Here is a 17577-nt window from a genome sequence, read left to right on the forward strand (position 1 = left end):
CCTTTCATCACCTTGCTATAAACTGAAATTCCCAGAAATTAGGATCTGCATCTGTAATTCCATCAGAATCTCCACATAAGTTTGAATTCTAAAATGAAAGAAGGAATCGGCTATGCCTGCTCTTAGTCTCAGCCTCTGAAATAGCTGCCTGCTGACTCATAGTGTAAACACAGGGGTTCATTCCCTTCTCTCCGAAATCTGCTTGTATGCACCCAAAATTATTATTATCCATGTTCAATCATGGAAGCAGGACAAGGTGAAAGACTGCCAGCACGGCCTCTGCCTTTCTCGATTTAAATAAATAGATCTGGCTTTGGGCAGGCTCTTCAGACTGACACACTCTCCAGACGTAAATGTTATTTTATTAAGATATAGGGTGACATAAAAATATTTGTATAATCAATATATCTTGTTCTGCTTTAAAATCTGTGACAGGTCTTCAAGTAATCTCATTTTCACAGATCAAGTAGACTAGTCAGAAGTCTTGATGAATGTTGAAGGAGACATCATGGTAATTTACACTAGATTCACATTATATCCAGTTTCTGTGTGCAAAGAAATGGAAATAAGTTTGTACAAATCTTCCCCCACCTCCATAACCTAAAACACAGGAGACACCTTTAACTATATAATGTAATATTTCCAACAGGATGAGGATGGGCAGTACTTTCACCTTATTGACTTACCTTTAGCTTTTTGATTGGCTGAAGGGACTTCCTCAGAATAGACGGCTATTCTTTGAAATGATCCTCTTCTTAACACAGTTCATTTTAAATATCCTACTTTTCTTAATAGTTTTCAATGCAACCCGTCATCAAAGGGAAGGAGTTGATGAAAAGAAATGAAATTGAAACGTGCACCTGGGGAGAAGTGATTGAAGGTTCTTCATTTAAGGGATTGGCTCCTTTTCTCTTATTATACTGTGAAATCTGAAAACATCTCTTGAAATTCTGGTCACTGTCTTCTGGACATCCCAAGGCGCACCATCTCCACAGTTCCTCCCTCCTAGATTATCCCATCCAGTGTGGCATCCAGTGTGGCAAATGGAAAAAGACTCTTCCCATGGGCAACTGAAAAGGACACCAAAGAAAGCAGATACAGCCCATGATCAAAGAAGCACATAACTTCAGTTTGGAACATGACTGATAGAAAGATCAATTAGACAATGCACACTAATCAAAGGTAAGCACCTATAGGTGCTATTGTACCAGAAAACAAACACAAAGGCTGAGGCTTTCCGGTGTTTGGGGAAACAGCCTCAATAAAAGGGATCTCAGGAATGGATTTATCCTTCTATCCTTCCTTCCACCCCTTCAACTGAGCCTCTACTACATGCTGGGCACTGTGCCAAAGGCCAGCAACTCGGAAATGAAGAGGCTTTGTTCCTGCCTTCAAGTGGCTTATAGTCCAAGGGGGTGGTGGAGGGTGGGTGGATAGGGAAGTTGTTGAGGGAAGACAAAGAAACGTGCAGTGAAGTTTACCAGAACATGGGGTGTAGGCTGCTGACGGAGCATGAAGGAGGAAGGAGACAAGGACTCTGGGAGTTCAGGAAAGGATGTATCCTGGATAGAGGTGATGCCTAGGCAGAGTCTGGAAAGATGAGTAATAATAAGAGCAAGCATACAGGAAGATACGGGCTGGGCGCAGTGGCTCATGCCTGTAATCCCAGCACTTTGGGAGGCCGAGGCAGGCGGGTCACTTGAGGTAAGGAGTCAGGGGTGCTGGTGGAACACTTGAGGCCAGGAATTCGAGACCAGCCTGGCCAACATGGTGAAACCCCATCTCTACTAAAAATACAAAAACTAGCCAGGCGTGGTGGTGCATGCCTGTAATCATAGCTACTCAGGAGGCTGAGGCAGGAGAATCGCTTGAACCAGGGAGGTGGAGGTTGTAGTGAGCAAAGATAGCGCCACTGCACTCCAGCCTGGGGACTGCAGGAGACTTCATCTCAAAAAAAAAAAAAAACAACAAGATATGGCAGATGCTGCTGCCATCTGTACACAGTTTTAGATGTATTAACTCATTTAATTCTCTCAAGACCCCAAGTTTAGATATCAGTACTATCCCCATTTCATGATGCACAGAGAGATCAAGTAACTTGCCCAAGTCAAGCAGCTACCTTGGGGCTGAGCTGGAGTTTAAACCCAGGCACTCAGTGACAGCGTCCACACTCATAACCACGATGCTAAGAGTTTGCCAGACAGGTGGGAAGCAACATTTTTGGAAGAGGGTCAGGGCCATAGGTTTTGTGAAGTGACAGAGCATGACATTCAGATTCAGTAGGGCTTAAAGACCCAAGTTTTGGAAAGTAGAGATCTGAACCTTAGCCGTAGCTTCTAGAGGTGGGCTAAGAGCAACCTGGGCACATGTAGTGGTGACCAGAGGACTTGCAGCCATCAAATCACTATGGTGTGCTGTTTATTTCTCCCAAAGACTCAGGAGGGGAGAGCTTTGATACTTTTTTCTCATGTCAGATAACTTTAAAATGTAGTTTTATATTATAGAATAGGATGTAAAATTACCATGACATTTTTCCTTGTTTCTTCTTCCTTTTGATATATGATTTAAATTGTTTCTTTAATGTATTTATTTATACTAAATAAAACAACTCATGGTTATATAAATTATTTCTCTTCCTGAAATTCGTTCATTCTTTTTCACTGAGATAGTACCTCTGTCCACGCTTATACAACTAGATATTGATGCATGTGGGCAAAATTAGGGTGTTTTTCTGTTTGTTTATACAGATATGGAAGCAATGCACTCTTTATTCCATGGCTTGCTTTGCTTACTTAATAATGCCTCATGGATAACCCCCTAGCACCATCTTACTGAGAATCGTACAGTAATCCATACCGTCACTTTTGTACCATTCCCCTACAGATGGATGGTTTCCAGATTCTGCCTCTTCAAGCAAAGCTGAAACAAATACTTCTGTCTATACATTTCTCCCTCCTCTGCGTTTACACTTTAAAAATTATACAGTCGTTACTGGACTTTTTTTTTTGACAGAGTCTTGCTCTGTCACCCAGGCTGGAGTGCAGTGGCACGATCTCTGCTCACTGCAAGCTCTGCTCCGAGCTTCAAGCAATTCTCCTGCCTCAGCCTCTTAAGTAGCTGGGACTACAGGCGCCCACCACCACGCCCAGCTAATTTTTATATTTTTAGTGGAGACAGGGTTTCACCATGTTGGCCAGGATGGTCTCGATCTCTTGACCTCATGATCCACCCGCCTTGGCCTCCCAAAGTGCTGGGATTACAGGCGTGAGCCACCACGCCCGGCCGGTTATTGGACTTTTTACCAAAGGCCCACTTCTACCTTCAAGGGAAATGGCTCCCTAGCATTTGCTCCTAAAAGCAAATGGTCTGTTCAGGCCTAAAATTTCAAATTGTGTTCAATAGGCTACTTTTTACAGGACTCTGTTTTCCCTAGAAGACTGCATGAAACAATTTCCAGAAAATGTAAACTCCAGTCTTCATGGATAATTTCCTCCACCTACCTAATTTGCACCATTGAAACAAAGCTTTTTCTAAAACCGCTAATCAGAAGGTCTTATGTTGTTTTCTATTCAACCGTAGCCTTTTAAAATAACAGTTGAAATGTCAAAGAAATCCCAAGTTCACCGCAGGTGTTCCTGGACTGGGCTGTTAAGTCGTGACAGTCAACATGAGAGGGCCAAGGAAGGCGGGAACCTAGGGCTCAGGCGGAGGGGCCAGGTCAGATTCAGAAGAGCTGGGCGCTCTTTTTTGTATGAGCCTGGGTCTTGCTCTCTTGCCGGGCTGGAGCGCAGTGGCACAATCACGGCTCACTGCAGCCTCGGACTCCTGAGCTCAAGCCCTCCTCCCAGCTCAGCCTCCTGAGTGGCTGGGACTACAGATGCACCACCACACTCGGCTAAGTTGCTCTTTTGATTTCCTCTCTGCAATATTGAAGCTGTTTTCATCTGAAATTGATTCTGTTTGTCAAGGAAGACTAAAACCAAACAGAAAGTGCCTGAGTTCTGCTTCCTCCAAGCCTCTTGCCACAGCAGTCCCTGTTCAGCAGTCAGGGCCCACTCTCAGTTCCTTATCCCCAACCTTTTGCTGCTGCTCTGCCCTCACCACCCACCCGCCTCCCTTGAAGTTTCAACACCTCCTGCTCAGGTAAGCCCTCCCTCTTCCCGACAACCCCCACCCCTCTCCCCCAAGGCTATCCACTCCCAACCTCTACTGCCCCCTCGTAAGTGTGAGCTCCCTGAGGGTAGGAACGTCATCATCCCGTGTGGCTCCCACCACATCCCTGGTGCCCTGCACTGGGTCTGCTTTACAGAAACACACAGGTAAGCACACAAATGGCCTCAGGCACGTCACAGACACCTCCTGCCATGGGCCAGACACTGTTCCAAGAGTTTCACACACGTCATTTTGTTTAATTCTTAAAACCACTCTCTGGGGTAGACACCAATCATGTCCCCTTTGTAGGTATGGAAGCTGAGATAAGGCTCCATACGTGCAAGCATGGGGTCCTCTCGTCAGCCAAACACACTCCTTTAATCTGACTTAAAATGACTATAAGCGGCTTCTCCAGGCTCTTCAGCCGCTCCCACAACCCCCAGCGCATTTTGGGTTTTGGCCTCTCTGATGCAAGTCTTACTCATGCCTTCTGTGCTCCTTATTGACTTCTATCTTGATTGTATCCTTTTTGCATCAGTTTCATAACTGCCCCTATGGGGTTAGAACTCATTAGAGAGCTGCCAGTGCAGCCACTCTGTTGGAGGGGACAAGTGGAGGTGTCTGTCTGTTATTTTCAGTAAGCTCGAGCTGTAACGACACAGGGTGAGTCCCAGGGAGAAGTGCATCCAGTCATCCGGAGGCCGCCTCTTCCAAAACCCTGGGCCACGGAACCGGTAGTGTCCATCTTTCCCCTGAATTTTAAGAAATGAGCATCTTAATCCGCTGGGATACAGGGAGGAGAACACACACGAGGGCCTGTTGAGGGGTAGGGGCAGCGGGTGGGAGAACATTAGGACAAATACCTAATGCATGCAGGGCTTAAAAGCTAGATGGTGGGTTGATAGGTGCAGCCAACCACTATGGCACATGCATACCTGTGTAACAAACCTGCATGTTTTGCACATGCATCCTAGAACTTAAAGTAAAATAAAATAAAAGACAGAAAGAAATAAACATTCTAAGGTCAGGCATGGTGGCACATGCCTGTAATCCCAGCACTTTGGGAGGCCGAGGTGAGTGGGTCACCTGAGGTCAGGAGTTCAAAACCAACCTAACCAACATGGCGAAACCCCGTCTCTACTAAAAATACAAAAATTAGCCGGGCATGGTGGCAGGCGCCTGTAATCCCAACCACTCGGGAGGCTGAGGCAGGAGAATTGCTCGAACCTGGGAAGCAGAGGTTGCAGTGAGCTGAGATTGTGCCACTGTACTCCCGCTTGGGCGACAGAGCGAGACTATGTCAAAAAAAGAGAGAGACAGAGAGGGAAAGAAAAGGAGAGAAAGAAAGGAAGGAAGGAAGGAAGGAAGGAAGGAAGGAAGGAAGGAAGGAAGGAAGGAAGGAAGGAAGGGAGGGAGGAAAGAGAGAGAGAGAGAGAGAGAAAGAGAGAAAGAAAGAAAAGCATTCTACACATTTAGAGTTCAGTGAAAATTGTTTGCATCTGAGTCTCCCCACTGGCCAGCACACTCTTTCTCCCAAGGTGGTCATAAGTAGCACTGTATGCACTTGGTCATTTACAAGTATTGACAGGAGTAGTTTCCCTAGTTCTTCCTGTGCCCTCTGGAAAATGACGTCAGCAAGAGAAGTGAGGAATTTTCTGGAGGTCTGCTATAAAGGGAGTGATGCCCCGTGAGGCTCACCTTGACCAGCCCCCCAGTGCTGCTGTCCCTGCCCTGGGCCTGTTTTGTGAGCTGTGTCTGAGGCACCTGCCATTTTCTCTGTCTTGTCACAGGAGCAGTCATGTCCCCACCCCCGGCCACAGTCACTGCTATTCATCTCCTGCCACAGTTCTGCCTCTTAAAGGATATGTGTCTACCCTCTCCCACACCTCACCATCCCCCATACACATACAGACAGAGGCCAAATTACACAGCAGAGGAGTGGTGGCAGACACAGCCATGCTTGCAAGATTCCTTCCTATATTTTATTTTTCTCTTGGCTCATCTAGTTTCAAAGTTTACTATACTACAGTCTCTCTTCCCTTCCCCCTGCAACTCTGCACACAGACACACACACATACACACACACACACACACACGCACACACACACACAGACACCTACCCTACTAGAAGCAATTCTTGGCCACACCTCCCCAGAGCTTACAGCAGTGCCCAGGGCATGGGTGTGGCCCCAGGCAGACAGAACTCTGCTCCCAACAGTTCAACTTCACCTCCTAGAATAATCCCCTCTTCAGCATTGGACCCTCAAAAACATCCCATCAGGACCTACAAATCTAGGACCTGCTCTTAGGGACATCTCTAACCAAAGGTGTGCTCTCTCTGTAACTCTCTCTCTCTCTGTCTCTCCATCTCTGTCTCTCTCTGTCTCTCTATCTCTGTCTTTCTGTCTCTCTATCTCTGTCTCTTTCTCTCTGTCTCTGTCTCTTTCTCTCTGTCTCCCTCTCTCTTTCTGTCTCTCTGTCTCTGTCTCCCTCTCTCTTCCTGTCTCTCTGTATGTCTCTGTCTGTGTGTGTCTCTCCATCTGTGTGTATGTGTCTGTCTGTCTCTCTCTTTCTCTCTCTGTCTCTATCTCTCACGGCGCCCTCACTCTCAGGCTCCCGCTTTCCTGTGCAGATGCGTCTCCTGCCCTCATTTCTTCCCTCATTTACTGACAGTCAGTAACTGCCTACTCGGCTGCAGGCCCTCACTCCATCACTGGTCTTACAAACCAGTTCAAGAGATGGATAGACAACTACTACTACTACTAATAAAATTCTAAGTCCTGTACCTAAAATACAAACTGTTAGCTATTTGAAAACAGAGCAGAAAGCAATCATTTCTGCTTGGACTGTGAGGGAAGGCTGTGGTGAAGAGCTAACATATGAGTTGGGTCTTGAAGGATGTGTAGGAGTTTCCTGGCAAAGGACAGGAAGGGCATTCCAGGGAGAGGAGGCAACATAGCAAAACTCAGTGAGAAGGGCGTGACATGAAAATAATAAAGGACTGTGTGACTACAGTATGGGAGGTAGGGGCAGGGGGTGGCTTTTGTTTACCAGAGTATACAGATCTTGAAACAGCACAGAATAGGCCCTCAGCAAATATTTATTTTGGATATTGAAAGAAGAAGGATAAAGCCAGATTTTTATGCCATACAGGAAAGTCTAAAGTCTAAACCTTAGTGTGTAGACAGTGAGAATTCACCAAACTTTTTTTTTTTTCTTTTGAGAAGGAGTCTAGCTCTTGTCACCCAGGCTATAATGCAATGGCGCAATCTCGGCTCACTGCAACCTCTGCCTCCCAGGTTCACACAATTCTCCTGCCTCAACCTCCCGAGTACCTGGGATTTCGGGCATGTACCACTACGCCCAGCTAATTTTTGTATTTTTAGTAGAGACAGGGTTTCACCATGTTCCCCATGCTGATCTCAAACTCCTGACCTCAGGCGATCTGCCCACCTCGGCCTCCCAAAGTGCTGAAACTGCAGGCATGAGCCACCATGCCCAGCCAACCAAACTTTTTTAAATTAGGGAAATGGCATTATTACATCTGGGTTTCAGAAAAGAGATTACTCAAGACTGTATATAAAATAGATTCCAAAGAGGAAGTTTAGGGGGCAGATGGCAGCACACCGGCTATTTTTTACCAGGTACGTTGAATTGATGAGGCTATCCTTTCCTTTCCTTTCCTTTGCTTTGCTTCAAATCTTGGTTATTCTTGGGAACTCATATAACTACCTTGCATTATGAAAATCACTTCACTTGTTTAATATATTCACCTGTTTAATATATGGACATACAGGCCTCTGACACCATTCGTTTTAGTTCCGCCTCTCTTCATTGTTTTCTCCGAAACCTCGCTCACTCACACTTATTTCCAAAGGATATTTGCTGTCCCCATAGCAGCCAGCTTTCATCAGCTCTTCAAGGATTAGTACTCCCTCTTTCTCCATTTTCATTTTAAATCCCACTCAATGCACAGCTCTGTCGCTGTGAGTCAGTTGTTTGCCAAGTTAACTCTTTCCTTTTGCCGGGTGCCTCCTGGAGATGCAGTACCATAATCAACCATAGAGATGACTGTAAACGTGGACACCTCAGACTCCAGGTCAGGCCATCACCTGAAATATGTTGAGCTAACACTTCTCACCACATGAGAATATTCTTATTTCTTCTAGGTTTGGTGCCAGCCTCCACCCTACCCTTCCTTTTCATAAGTCTCTGGGGGAAGCTGGACTCCAGGGGCGAGCATTAGAGGAGATGGAAAGGCGGTCATCACCCCATATGACCCGGCCTGTGATTCCCACTGGGACAAACTTAAGAAGAAATAAATTGTAGCTCTAGCATTTCAAGCTAGAGAAGAGATTTGCTTTTTCAATAAAACAATGATAGAATTTTGGACCCGATCATGTTTTCCTTCTTGTTTCCTTGAAAATTATTTCCTGCATAATTCTGTGGCAGCCCACGGACCCATGGCAGTTCCACACACAAGTCCTGTCAATTTCGGAAGTCTTTCCTTTCTGCCAACAGCTTCAGTGCTGGGATTAGCACATCACTCATCAAATAAGACAGGAGAATGGTCTCCCCACAGGAACCTCTGCTCTTGAATTCCTATACTCATCTCATTTATAAAAAGTTAAGCACTCGTGGCATAACTTGTGACCGATCCAAAAAGACTTTAGCCGTACTTTGTTAAAACATGTACCATATTTAAAATCTAAAAGTATTACGAAACTCAGTCTCTAGAAAATCATTGTACTACCTTACTAATTCTAATTTTTATGGGAATTGCACTAATTCTTAAACTAGCAAGCAAAGAAGGAATTAATGTACAAGAACCATTGAATGGAACATGATTTTCTTTTCTTGTTTTGTTTTCTTTTTTTAAACAAAAAAAATATAAGGAATAATTTATCCTTAAGGATATTTTCTTGAGATTATTTCCATTCAATTTCTTAGAGACTTCCAGGATAAGCAGATACTTGAGCTACAGACCTGGAATGAGAAAAGCAATGAACCTTAAGAGGGCAGGCCGGGTGCAGTGGCTCATGCCTGTAATCCCAGCACTTTGGGAGGCCGAGGCGGGTGGATCACCTAAGGTCAGGAGTTTGAGACCAGCCTGACTAACATGGAGAAACCCATCTCTACTAAAAATACAAAATTAGCCAGGCATAGTGGCACATGCCTGTAATCCCAGCTACTCGGGAGGCTGAGGGCAGGAGAATCTCTTGAACCCGGGAGGCTGCCGTGAGCTGAGATCACGCCATTGCGCTCCAACCTGGGCAACAAGAGCAAAACTCTGCCTTAAAAAAAAAAAAAAAAAAAAAAAAGAGGGCAGAGTTCTGTGTACATCTTCTAAGGCTGAGCATGGGAGTCCTTGAAAGGGGACGTTGTGGTTGGTGGCCTATGGTAGATTGAGTCATTAGCATTAATGCTTATCCATCCCTATACCGATCCTGTCTTTATTTAAAAACTTTGGTATTTTGCTCATCCCAAATGTTCTGCATTAACTTTGGTTTTTAAAAATATTTCATATTAATTATTTATCTTGATTAAATATCTTGACGCCCCTTAAACTTTTCACTGAAGACAAGTATTTGCTCGCCTCACCCTAGTCTTAGTACTGCTCACACCCTTTGCCATGTGATGTTGGAGTTCCTCCACTCACCAGACAGAATATATTTCTCCTCCTTTTGACTTTGAGGTTAGTCATGCGACTGGTGTTGGCCAATAAAATGAGAAAGGATGGTGTGTCACTTCCACTTGCCCTATTTCTCTTCCACTCTTACCATGAGAAGAACTTGCCTTTGGTCCCACAAGGAGAAGCTATATGGAGCAGAGAAGGAGATTTACAGGGAGCAGAGGCAGCCCAGCCAAGCTCTATCAGGTGCACCCAGCCTAGACCAGCCAAGACACAGAGACCTGAGCTAAATCAGTACTTACTGTTGGGATTTTCTCATTGTTTGTTTCACCGAAATGGATTACACACACCAACATACCAACAAACCACAACAATTATTTCAGCCTGGCTGGTTCGTGTGAGTTAATCCTGGTAATCCTGTTCCCTTTCCCCTTGTCAGTACTTGGCTGAGGAAGGGAGATGTCTAGGCCCATTGGGGCCAATGAAACATAAAAGAGATTTGCTGGAGTCTTCAGGATAAATTATTTCTTTCTTTTATGTGATATGCCAAGATATACTCTCTAATTCTCTTTCTTTCTTCTTTGTGAATAAGAAAGAATGTAGTTTTGGCCAGGCGCGGTGGCTCACGCCTGTAATCCCAGCACTTTGGGAGACCAAGACGGGCGGATCACTTGAGGTCAGGAGTTTGAGACCAGCCTGGCCAACACAGTGAAACCCCATCTCTGCTAGAAACCACACAACCATCAAAAATTAGCCGGGCGTGGTGGCACAAGCCTGTAATCCCAGCTACTTGTAGAAGAATCACTTGAACCTGGGAGGTGGAGGTTGCAGTGAGTCAAGATTGCGCCACTGCACTCCAGCCTGGGTGACAGAGCAAGACTGTCTCAAAAAAAAAAAAAATGAAAGCCGGGCATGATGGCTCACGCTTGTAATCCTAGCACTTTGGGAGGCTGAGGGGGGCGGATCGCAAAGTCAAGAGATCGAGCCCATCCTGGCTAACATGGTGAAACCCCGTCTCTACTAAAAATACAAAAATTAGCTGGGCGTGGTGGAGCACGCCTGTAATCCTAGCCACTCAGGAGGCTGAGGCAGGAGAATTGCTTGAACCTAGGAGGCAGAGGTTGCAGTGAGCCAAGATTGCACCACTGAATTCCAGCCTGGGTGACAGAGAGAGACTCCATCTCGAAAGAAGAAAGAAAGAAAGAAAGAAAGAAAGAAAGAAAGAAAGAAAGAAAGAAAGAAAGAAAGAAAGAAAGAAAGAAAGAAAGAGAAAGAGGGAGAGAGGGAGGGAGGGAGGAAGGAAGGAAGGAAGGACAGGGAAGGGAAAGGAAAGGAAAGGAAAGGAAAGGAAAGGAAAGGAAAGGAAAGGAAAAAGAAAAACAAAGCATGCAGTTCTGATGACCAAATACGCTCCCCCAAAGACCTCCAGGGGAATGAGCCTGAGAACAAAGTCATCTATGGAGGAGTACAGAGCTGTGGCAATCACAGGAGAGTAAGGCAGAAGGCTTGGTAGAACCATATGAAGCCTGACCAGCCTCTGGGTTTTCATGCATGTGATTTGGTGCATGTCTTTATGGTTTAAGCCAGTTTGAGTTAGGCTTCTGTTTCTTGCCACCAAAAGCACTCTCTCCAGCTGATTCAGGTCATATGACTGTTTCTGAACTCACTTCAGTACTCTCTCTCCACATTATTCCAACTTTAATAGGCAACTGCTTGTGATCTGAAAGAGTGTTCAGGCATAAGGCTCATGGTCATGATTGACAGTTTCACAGTCCTTCCCTCACAGGGAGCTTCACATGGCTTTCTGCCTGCATTCCAGATGGTGTCTCTTCCTCCCTCAATGTGACCATAATTATACATGTCACTTCTCACTTTTCCCCATGATATCTCTACTTTAAACTGGACAAGAAAGGGAATAATGAAATCAGTTGAGGTATTTTCATATGATGGAACATCATAAATCCATTAAAAATAATTTATATATTAATTCAGCAAAGGTCTACTCAGCACTTACTGTGTTCCAGGGACTGTACTATAGAAAAATGCCTGATGATATGGAAAATGTTAAATATAGGCTACACAAAATTTTAGCTATAAAATGTAACTACCGTATCTAATTTAGATGATATTTAGATGAGACTTTGGACTTTAGACCTTAAAGTTGTTGCTGGAATAAGTCAAGACTTTTGAGGTTGTTGGGATGGAATAAATGTATTTTGCATGGAAGAAGGACATGAATTTTGGGGGACCTGGGGCCAAACGTTATGGACTAATTGTTGATATCCCTTAAAATCCATGTTGAAGCCCTAACCCCCAATGTAATTGTATTTGGAGGTGGAGCCTTTGGAAGGTAATTACATTTAGATGAGTTCATGAGGGCTGGGCCCTGTGATGGGACTGGTGCCGTTAGAAGAGGGAGAGACACCAGAGCTCACTCTCTCCATCAGGAGAGGACATAGCAAGAAGTCTGCAAGCCAGGAAGAGGCCCTCATCAGGAGATGAATCTGCCTGCATCTTGATCTTGAACTTCCCAGCCTCCAGAACTGCGCGAAATAAATGTTTGTTGATTAAGGAAACAAATAAAACATAATTAACAATACAATCAAATATGTGAAAAAGGAGTGTGTATGTGTGTTTCTGCGTGTGTATACCTACAAAGAAAATAAGACTAAAAAACTGTTCTAAAAATATTCATAAGAGTTATCTCTGAATTTTGGCAGAATGTGCAATTTGCTGCTTCTTTGTATTTTTCCAGATTTATCATATCTTCTATAATTAACATGTTACTTCTGTAAATAGGAAAAATATGCAACAAAAGAAATTATGCTAGTGTCTTTGATAAATCTAATAAATCTTGAAGTGTTTGTATTCTAGATTGATTAGCTATTACAATTATGTAATTTCTTTCTTCATTCAATGGGCCTTGATGTTTAACATATATTTACACAAAATTGCTATGTATATGAGCTAGAGAGGAGTATTTTTAAGTAATCAAGAAGTCATATTTACATTTAGAATTGCCTCTCTTTTCATGCCAGATGTAAAATTTGGAAAGAGAAAGAAGAACCAGGCAGTCGTTGCAGACCATATATACAACTGAGTCCTCCTCAAAAACCTCTCAGTATACTTCCAAGAGGGCAGGAAAAAGGAGAAAAAGAGAGAGCGTGTCATGAGACCCAGTTCTCTGGGGGCTCAAGAATGAGTTAAACTAACTCCTTCCACCCTGCTAGCAGGGAAGAGCTGACTGTACCTTCAAGCCTCTGATCAACCAGTATGTGAAAACCCACATACTGAGACACTTCCAGAAAAGAACTGGTTACTATTAAAAAGAAGGAAAGTTAATTTTAAAAAAAGGAAGTGAAAAGGAAGAGGAAACATTTTACAGTTTTCATTGCAAAATGACAATACAATAATTCATCTTAAAATATTATATAATAACTTCATCTCAAAACAATAACACAGTAATTCTGTTGTACTACCAGAGGGCATTGGAGTAAAGGAAATATATTAGAATTATATGGGTGGAATGTATACTTGCATATAGAATTTAATATTTATAAACTATATAAATTCAGAATTATAAACTATATTAATTTTGCTTCCTCTTTGATAAAACTCTTTCATACACATCATTGCATTAGATTCTCACAACCTCCTTTATGTGGTACTTAACACAAATGTTCTCCCCTTTCTTTATATGAAGAAGAGACCCATGGAGGCAGGGTAGTATTCAAGCCCAAGTCTTATGTGGTCAGGGGAAAACTCGAATATATTATTCATGCTGATGAGATACAGAAATATCTCATTTGCCTTCTTTTTAATATGTTTATTGAACTAGAAAAATTGATTACGCTGGATAAAATTTTCCACACATGGAAAAGCACCCAGTACAGTTCCTGCATTTGGTGGATGTTCCCAAAATATAAGATGACTGACATGTACTTGATCTTAATAAGGAACAGACTTCTTTAGAAAATTATAGCCTTTATATTAGAGTTTTCATTACTCTTTGCTTTGCTCAAAACTCGCCTACATGCTACTGAAGGATTGCATCCCAGGGGATAAAAAACTTTGTCTCAAATATCAGACGACTTGAGGTCAAAAGCTCCTAAAGGTAGCAATTTATCTCTTTCTTTATAATCAAGTCAGTTTAAATTAATTTGGACCATAGTTCTAAAGAAAACCAATCTGATCCCAAACATTTCACATGTAAAATGAAAAAGAATCAAGCTAGAAACCACACAACCATCTAAAATTTTTCCTGCTAAGAAAATTGCCACAGTCAGAGTGGTTGGTTAGCTGCTGAAAAACAAGCTGGGTTGCGTTTAGTGAAGATTGAATCTTCCTTTCAACAGACATTGTCTCTGGCTGTGAGGTTCACATCTTACAACACCCAGTAAGCACATCCACGGAAAGTAAAAAGTTCAATAAATCATTCAGATGGTTTCAAATACTCAAAATACATGGACTCAGGAGGATCCACTGTCTTGGCAGCTGTGTGAATTTTTCACATTTCCACCTGATAAAGTTCTTGGGGAAAAGTTTCCTCTTCTCTGGGAACCTGGGAACATGGTATTCTGCACCCACCTGTGTGTGGAATAGGCATAAATTTGTCTGCCAGATGGGGAAAAACCTTCTAGAAACTAAGATCCATGTTTCTTTAAAATGACTCTGCTTTTTCCCCACTGAGACCCTCAGTGTATGGACCGAATGCAGCTGAAGTAGGGTGGCCTGCCAGGCTTTCAGGGAGCTTCCAGACTGGGCAAGTCAGGGTGGCCCATGAACCCCTGGCCTTAGAATCTTGTCAGTGATGTCAATAATTAGAATTATGTCAATAATAATGTCAGTAATGCTAATAATAATAGTGCTTGTCAATAATGCAGATCCTTGGGGCTCACCTCAGACCTTCCCAATCAGAATCTCTGGGGGCAGAGTCTTGGAGTCTGCATTTTAACAAGCTCCCCTGATAACTCCCCTAAAATTTGGGCAGCACTGATCTCATAGCTCCTGGGGGAGCAAGACAAGCACAAGCGAGGGCAAGTGAATGCAACTCTAAGAAAGAGCACTGGCTCCATCCAAGCGGACAGATCAACGACGGGTACACAGACTGGTCAGGAAAAAGTTGCTAGACAGAGAGAAGTTCAAACAGTGGGGAGTGACGAAGAAGCAAGCTTTTGCCCACATGAGAGAAAGTGTAGCTCCCCATCCAGTCCACGCTACTATAGCAACTAGGGAGGTCGAGATAGCAGAGGGAAAACTGCAGCAGCTGTGTTTGTGGCTAGGCCTGCTGGTCTGGATGCGGCCTGGGATTTGCCCCTTCTCCAGCTAGAGAGTCTGGGGATCCCACAGGAGCAGTAAGGCCACACAGCGGTGTTGTGCGCATGAACCGAAGGCACTGAGTCTCTACTCTAGTGGTGTGCCCATTAGTGTTTAACAATGGGCTCTCCAGGGGAAAATAAAACCCTGACTTACAGCATTTGCCGCTTTCTATGGTGTAAATACTCCCACCATGGCTAATTTCAAGTCATTCAGTGATGTCACTGAACATGAACTTAGGAAAATATAGACACACAATGGCTCTCACATGCCAGAGTGAGCCCCCTCCAGTGCATGACTGCCTACACACACACACACACACACACACACTTCTCACATAAATACACTTCACACTTCTCACATAAATACACTTTTACTTTTGTATGATTCTGTCCTATACCTAAGGGAAGAAGACTGTTCCTCCTGTCCAGTAACTGAACATACAACTATTCTTTGCTGATCATGCATTTGCTCAGAAGCATCCATTTTTATACAAAAGATAATTTTTCCCTGAGTTAAGTAAAAAGTTTTGCATTGAGAAAATGTTAATCACTGTTAACCTATCTCTTTTCAGTCTGATAAAGAAATTACCATATGCCTATATAGTATATCAGCAGATTAATTTCTCTCCCTTCCCAAAAGACATTTACATCCTAATCACCAGAACATGTGAATACATCATGTGACATGGCAAAGGGAAATTAAGGTTGAAGGTGGAAGCAAGCTACTGATCAGCTGACTTTAAAGTAGGGAGATTATTCTGGATGATTCTGGACCAGTGTTAGCACAGAGGTTCAGCAGAGTTGGTGTCAGAGTTATGGGATGTGAATAAGATTCTACAACCCACTGCTGGCTTTGAAAATGGAGGAAAGGGCCACAAACCAAAGAATGAGGGTCACCTCTAGACGCTAGAAAGGGCAAGAAAACACTCTCTCCCAGGGCCTCCAGAAAGGAACACAATGCTGTCAACCCCTTGATTTTAGCTCAGTGAGAGCCACTTTAGACTTCTGACTTCCAGAACTGTGGGATAATAAACTGGTATTGTTCTAAGACACTAAGTTTGTGGTCATTTTCGACAGTAACAGTAGGAAACTAATGGAGGATGTTTTTCAGGGAAGTGGCAAAACAAAGCAAGAAAAATATATAACTAGAAAGCCATAAATGGCCCTAGAAATGCTGACCACATCTGTTCACAGTGCAGACATAGAAAGGCTGCCTATAGCACGCTCCCTCTACACACACACACACACACACACAAACACACACACACACACATACACACAATCTGGGTGAGGGCTCTGCAAAGCCTAGGGAAGCAGTTTGAGTCTCCCTGAGAAACATATAGATGTTAGGGGGCTTATATCTGTCACTTTGTCCCAACTCTTCTGTCAGAATGTTCCATCTCCACATCACCTAATTTGAATACATTGAAACAAGATCCTCACTGTGAAATTAATACCTGCACCATTGGTCAGAACTGGCATTTAGCATTGCCCAACCTGGACTAAGGCAGGATATTCAGGAATCTCCAGAAGAATTAGACATCCTGTCTTATAGATGCTTATTCATAAAAGAGTGGGGAGAGCCTGAAGGTGTAAAATGCGTAATTTGCCACCTTTAAAACTTCTCCATGGTGCTGAGAGGTCCATCAGTCAAACTGCCACATTTTACAGATGAGGAATAAGAGACATGATACAAGTGGCCCAAAGCCACCCCTTCCACTCATCAGTGTCAGAGCCGGGACATAGCCTGGCCCCTCCCCTTGGTTCCTCCACTGTAGCCCATGACAGGGATTCTGTGAAAGAAGAAGTAAGACTTCATTCTATAGTCAAGAGTCAAATAGATGCTGACCATTTAAAAAAATACATGTGAGTAATATAAGACTACCAGCCCCCTTTCCCCTGACTTTTGCCTCATTATCTGCCCTCTTTCTCAATCATCCCCAAGAGGAAGTACCAAGATGGCTTTCAAATGTGAGCATTGGCCAGGCCACGCTTGTTCTGGGAAGGGATAGTTGGATTTTAAAATATCACACATGGCCACTGTTCATTATCTTTCATTTCCATGTAAAGGGAGAGGTAAACCGGCTCAGGCGCTACCTCATCAGGACAGCCCCTGGCATCACTCTCCTTTGCCTGACAATTCCAGTCATGGTGCAGGTAGCTGGCCAGGTGACCGTAACATCCAAGAAGTGCGTTTGGAACGGGAGGAGAGAGGTTGAGCTGAAAGCCTGACCCACCGCGTGCTCCAGCGCAGCCTTCTCAGGGTTCGGCTTTGGAGTGGGGAGTGCGGTACAAGGCCTTACCGGGCATTTGCTCAGCTAAAAATAAAGTGAAGCTGGCTTCTGTCTGCTATCACTCCTTATACGTATTGCTCCCTTCATGTCTCCGGAGGAGAGCTGTTGCAGAAGCCCATCTTTAGGAAGACCACGGAGGAAAAAAAGGATAAACTGTTGCTACACACATCATGGACAAATC

At 43.8% G+C, this 17577-nt stretch overlaps 1 long non-coding RNA gene across 2 annotated transcripts; it reads right to left on the bottom strand.

Annotated features, from left to right (window-relative positions):
• Nucleotides 1-344: 344 nt before the first annotated feature.
• On the bottom strand, nucleotides 345-14566 carry LOC107975354 (uncharacterized). Of its 2 annotated transcripts, XR_001718826.2 has the most exons (3): nucleotides 14372-14566; nucleotides 687-1070; nucleotides 345-545 (listed from the first exon to the last, which is right to left on the bottom strand). It is a non-coding gene; the product is annotated as an uncharacterized LOC107975354 (long non-coding RNA). The 2 variants fall into 2 exon arrangements; XR_001718827.1 differs by lacking the exons at nucleotides 345-545; nucleotides 687-1070 and adding an exon at nucleotides 11466-11683.
• Nucleotides 14567-17577: the final 3011 nt, after the last annotated feature.

This window comes from Pan troglodytes, chromosome 5, assembly GCF_028858775.2.
Source record: "Pan troglodytes isolate AG18354 chromosome 5, NHGRI_mPanTro3-v2.0_pri, whole genome shotgun sequence".
NCBI classification, from domain to species: Eukaryota; Metazoa; Chordata; class Mammalia; order Primates; family Hominidae; genus Pan; species Pan troglodytes.